Below are 6,201 nucleotides of genomic sequence, written 5' to 3'. Positions count from 1 at the left end.
TGATAGATCATAATGACTTAATACCCTGACAATTAAATGTACTTTGTCCACCACTTCTACACTAACGATTTATTTATTTAATTTTTTAGACCATGTCCGATACTAATAAGATCATAATGTGGACCTCCACACAGTGAAGGTTTTGTATCAACAGATTTTTGTTTTTACAAGAAATGGACCACTCCTGCACCATCATTGTTAACCCTTTGGAAGAAAATCTATTTTAAAACCAGGTCTTCCTCACCCTTGATTTCCTTATTACTTGAAAAGTGATGTCCTTGAAAATTTTTACAAAGCTATGGGCTGGTAATTATCCCTACTATAGATTCTGAAACCCCTAGTTATAGTTTGAAGGAACAGATTCCCATAATTCACAACGGTGTGTTCATTGATCTTCTTTGACTTCTTCCCATGCTTGGTAAGACATTTTATTACCGAATGCTATTACAAATCAAGCAAATTCATAGTCGGCTCACACGAACAGAGCGGAAGCCAACATTCCCTCTAATTTTTCAATTATGTGTGTGAATCATAAACTCAACTGAGCAGTAAAATTTTGCAAATATTCACCATTTTTGTATAGATACATGGACTCGTCAAATTATTAAAGGCAGTAATTATTTTTCTGTAAATCGCACAATATTCTTATCCAATTTTTGTACTTTATATCATTAGAGTCATAAAATCTGATATTGCAAACTACTTTTTCTAAAAAATTCGTTTGTGAACATTGGAAACATTTGTGCGGACAATTTTTTAGAAGAATTCGCATGCGCACACTTTAGAGCAGCGATTTCCAAACTGGGAGGCACGGAGTGTTGGAAAGGGAGGCGTGAAAAGTTTAACACAATTAATAATATAGCCACAGGTTTGCAGTTTGCAAATTAATAGTTTATAAAATGACCGCTAGTTATAAATTATATAAAAAAAACAGTCCTATAAAAGGTTGTTTGCAAACCTGCCTTGACTAATTTTAAAATACCTCACTTCTATGATATTGTAAAGTGTGCTGGCTATCGTGAAAAAATGAAATGAAAGGATCAAATCATGATGTTGAAATTTGAGGCAAATTTGTTTAGGAACGATAATTTTGTCAATGAACGATGATGAATTTAGATTGACTTCTATTGAAATTGATTGTGCTAATAAACAAGAACATTCATCGTATGAAAATACAAATATAAAAATATATATATTAATAATAATTAATAATAAAAATATACAAATATAATAATATTAATATAAAAAAATATTATATATATTATGTGGTGAAACCTAGTTTATTTTTATATTTTTTTTCATTTTTGTATGAGTACATTTTTTTTTAGAATTATTAATAACCATGTCCTTGCTTTTTCGTACAAGGTGGTTGTTAGTAATTTTGAACAATCACAAACGCCCAGGCTTTGAGAAAAACACATAAATGTTTTTGTCATGACCGGGAATCGAACCCAGAACTCTCGGGTGGAAGGCCAGTGCCTTACCCACTGTATCACGAGAGCCGCTTTGTATTAGTACATTGTTGACTATTTAAAAAGGTGGAGCTAGAGCATAATAAAGGATCGCACTAATTTTCTTCTGAGTTGTACATGTAGCGTAGTATACATATTTACCAACGAAAGTTAAATTAAAAATATTATTGCCTGTGTGCATTTTTTATTTGAAGCAATTCATTTTTTCTCAGACTTAATTAGGTAACTATAAATTTTTATAGGGGGGGCATGGAGATTTTTGAAGCGTTGAAGTGGGGCTTAGCAGAAATAAGGTTGGGAACCAATAATCATTATTGGCTGAAACTATACATGCATCAGAAATTGTACATGGATCTGAAAGTCTTGGATCTCGGATTCGAGTCCAAGGTCTGGAAAATTCACATGTTGTTTTTCAATGTGTGTTTGAACCCAGAGCATGTACCTACCTCATGGGTTGAGCAAGTGGCTATCATCAACTTCTCGAAAACCTATTTATGAGGTGGCACAGATCCTCATAGGATTGTAGAACTAATTAAAAATATGATTTGAAGGTGCAGACTCCCATATTAGATGTCAACCATGTGTTCATTTATTCTATCTAAGAGGCCATCCATGGACTGAAACCGTATGCAGTTTAGATCCGTGTGCCATACTAAACTTATGATTTTTGTTCATGAAAATGTATTTTCACTAAATTTGTAAGTGTAAGAGTATGGTATAAACGGATACGATCAGATGCTTATAATATAGTTTGTGAAAATATATTTCCAAGAACAGAAAAGATAAGCCAAGTATGGCACACAGTTCTAAACCGCATACGGTTTCAGTCCACGGATGGCATAGAAGACATTTTATCACTCCACATTACTACAAATAGAGCATGTTGTTTTGCACCTAAAGATAAGTCCCAATAAGCAGATTTGTTTTAATGTACTAATTATTGTATTTTATACCTAGGTAGATAATTTAATGAACGCCCGTCATATAGTGAAATACCTCATTAGTATGCACTGACATTCTTTAGATTTAAAGATTTTTTTTATTTAGGTGAACTTTGAAACCAGACTAATTAAAACATTAAGAAAACTACACACACACACAAGGACATCTTGGAGGGTCGCAAGCCTTGTCCATATAATTATTATGCGTGTTAAAGGAAAAATGAGTTGCCTGCCCTACAGTCATAATTCACATATTCCAAAAATTGAGTTTTGAGATAATCGCAAAAAATCACCAGAGCACTGTTTTTTGTAATTAGAAGAAAAAAGTATTGAACTCCCTTGAATATTAATGAGTGAGTCGATTTAAATTTTTTTTTTCAATATATATAAATACTCCTAAGGCTGCAGACACACAGCACATTATGAAAAATAGAGCTCCCTGATTGGTGAGAAAGGGCCTTGACATTATTCATTGAAAAATGTCAGTTATGACACCAACTTTGTCAACTTTGTCAACAATTTTCACATGGCAAAATGTGAGTTATGACTTTAAACGTATAAAATCCGGTAAGTTTATTTTTCAGACATGCACATAAAAAAATTGTCTAAGGGGGGGGGGGGGTTGGGCAATTTCAAAAAAACATAATATAATAATTATCTGCCTTTCATTCTCACCTCATGCCTCGTCGTCACTTCATCATCGATCCCCATACTTTTCCGGATACATTCCCTATTTTTTTCAGACGTACCGATCTTTGATTCCAGCAATGGACACTGTAACCACTGTTGAAATGCTCAACTCCGCTAGCTAGTCGGTGTGACCTGTCGCATCCATTGGTTATCGATGGTTTAATAACTACGATTGAAAGTGTCCATTTGTGTTTCCACACCACGCTACCGTGTCTTTTAGACAAAGGCTCTAGGCAAAGTGCCGCCCTTAGGTAGACATAGAATGCCGTCCACTTTCATTATTTGTAGTCTCAAATTTTATGTGAAATTGTTAGGTGTATAAATTTATACAATACCTATTTCATCATCTGAACCAGAGGCCGGGAAATATTTTTTAAAAGGGAACAATCGCTAAATTTTTAAGTTCGGCAGGCCAGGTAGAGTTGCCACTTCATAAGTTTAAAGGATGACAATGGTGTAATATATTCTAAAAATATTTTTTTCCCTATATTATCAATTTATTTATTTGGATCTACATATTATATTAATATAAATGAATATCAGTTGATTTAATTTTATGTGGACTAATCAGGCAAGAGATGTATCAGTGTACTAAAAAGTGCAAAAAAAATTATAAAGCGTATACTCTAGCAACCTCTAAGATATTTACATGGGTAATTTCTACTCAAAGAGCAACAAAAAAGAAACAAGTTCAATTTTTTTTATTAGGAAGTGACAATTTTTATATGTGACACATACAAAAAAGATTTTTTTCCCTTTATTAATTAATGTATAATAGAACTGGTTAAATTTAGTACTAATACAATGAATGTCATCGTTTTTTTCTGATATAATATTTCTGAAGTTTGAAGTTAGTACTTCCTATCATTAAAGTTGTTTGTAAATGGTCATTTGTTAATAATGACCTGTATTGCAATTTTACATACTTCATTTTCGAAAATGTCCTTTCACATTGGTAAGTTCTCCCAAATATAGATATAAATCCTCATGCATATGATTTTAATTGACCGTATTAATTATCTTTCGAAAAAAATTTATAGAATTGGGTTAGATCCATTTCTTTAAACATCATTTTTAGCATATCATCATCAGTTTGCAGACCAATCATTTCTAATTGAAAATCTGACGGAAGCTCCTTAATTGTACAGCCAAATGGCTTTTGAAATTTGGAAATGTCTTTTGCACTTGCACCAAGATCCGAAAAACGCTGTTGTAAGAAAATATATTCACTGCAAATATTTTGGGAATTTCGTTAATATTAAAAAATACAGCATGGATAATGGTCAAACTTGGTTAATAACATCATCTGTAATGGCTTTATCAGTACAAGTGGAGGAAGAAATTCTATGACAACTAATGAACTTGACTAAAGATAATGTGTTCAGACTTGTTTCGTGGCTTGTTTGGTTTTTCGTGAGAGGTGGTGGAGGTCGCTACTCGACTGAAAAATTAAAACAAAATGGATTGACTCGACTAAATGATTTTACTAAATAACTCGACTACATTTGTCTGTTTATACACGTTTAGTTACTAAATTACTCGCCACTCAACTAAACTACTAGACTAATCTGAACTGGCCTTTAGAGATGAAAATAAGAAAATAAAACAGACTTGTCACGGGAACTTAAATTATCCTTAAGATTTGAAGAAGAAGGAGGGTGACAACTGTAACAAAGATTTTAATACAAGCTCCGGTTGGTTTGAAAGATTTATTTAAAAGACGTGAAAGCTTTATGTGAAGATACATTCAAATAGAAGCTAAGTGCATGTCTGGCTTCAAAGCACGTAAAGATTGTGTAACTGTTGGGTGGAAATATCGCTAGTTTTAAACTGAAGCCATTTTTGATTTATCAAAGAGCCTTTGAGGATTGATAAGTCTATTTTACCGCTACATTATCGTTGGAATAAAAAAGCATGGATGAAGACTGATCTGACAACTGTTTCATTCCAGAAGTAATGAAATATTGTGATGTAAAAAAGAAGGCATTAAAATATACTAGCACTAAAAAAACTCGATGAACTTGAAGAACCACCCAAAAATTTTGTGCTAAAAGACATGGCTGCAATTTAATTTGTTAAGATATCCAACCACCAAGTTTAATTTTATATGGATACATAATTGATTAATAAACACAGAACTGTTTTAATGGTTGTTTATTGTATGCACTTGTACACTGTACTTATTACATTTTGAGGATGTATATATGTATTTAGATAATATTAATATAGTTATCTATCTATGCGAATTTATTATTTTGATAGTCTATAATACACAGCATAAGATTATTTGTGAACTACTTGACTGAAAAGTTTGATATTGACTCATTGTAATATATAATACAATATTCAAGTGACGAGTACTAAATTATCATCTGAGATCGTTAGATCTATTTTATGTTGATAGATATTAACTATGTATATATGAATTGTCCGCCATATAGACTTCCAATTGCAAAATCTATTGATTAACTTCAAATTTGTATTCAGCACGAGTTTGGAAGATCACTGCCAGTTTTGATAGTGTATGGTTAAGTATTAGTAGATCACGGTCTACTTGAAGTTGGATATGTCTGATATGGACCCTTTTAAAATAATAAATTCACTTTTGACACTACTGTATATTATATACCACTATTATGGGGACACTTTCATTTATTGAATTAAAAATTATTAGCAAGTGATAGTATGGATCATAATTAACTTAAACTAACCTAACCTAATCTTAGGTTAGTAGCATAACATAACTGAATTTATTGTAATAATTAATGTTGATATAATAATATAAATTATAATAAATTCTATGGGATGTTGTCGATAGCTATTTCGGTTGTAACACCATTATCAAGACTACTAAAATAAATGACTTGAATGTAATATTACTTTCAGAGCACTTTTTTTAAAATATGAGAATGAATCCCAGATTTTAACTGTCACACAGAATCTATATGACAGATTAAACCAGTGGCGTTGTTAGATATATATATATATATATATATATATATATGCAAAAAGCATGCAAGTGCCTCAGTGTTTCTAAAACATATTGCCTAACGTCAATATTGAGAACGTTTTTTTAGCTTTCCTTCTAATTTCTTTTT

The 6,201-nt window shown here is 31.7% G+C and overlaps 1 long non-coding RNA gene across 1 annotated transcript in view; it reads left to right on the top strand.

Moving 5' to 3' along the window:
• LOC147065109 (uncharacterized) overlaps positions 1 to 6,201 on the top strand; it is a 459,822-nt gene that overhangs the window by 133,570 nt on the left and 320,051 nt on the right. The window lies entirely within an intron of this gene.

This window comes from Rhyacophila brunnea, unplaced genomic scaffold (genome assembly GCF_057557595.1).
Source record: "Rhyacophila brunnea isolate RB1 unplaced genomic scaffold, BYU_Rbru_1.0 scaffold_6, whole genome shotgun sequence".
In the NCBI taxonomy this organism is placed as follows: Eukaryota; Metazoa; Arthropoda; class Insecta; order Trichoptera; family Rhyacophilidae; genus Rhyacophila; species Rhyacophila brunnea.
This window is presented reverse-complemented; position numbering and strand designations above follow the sequence as displayed.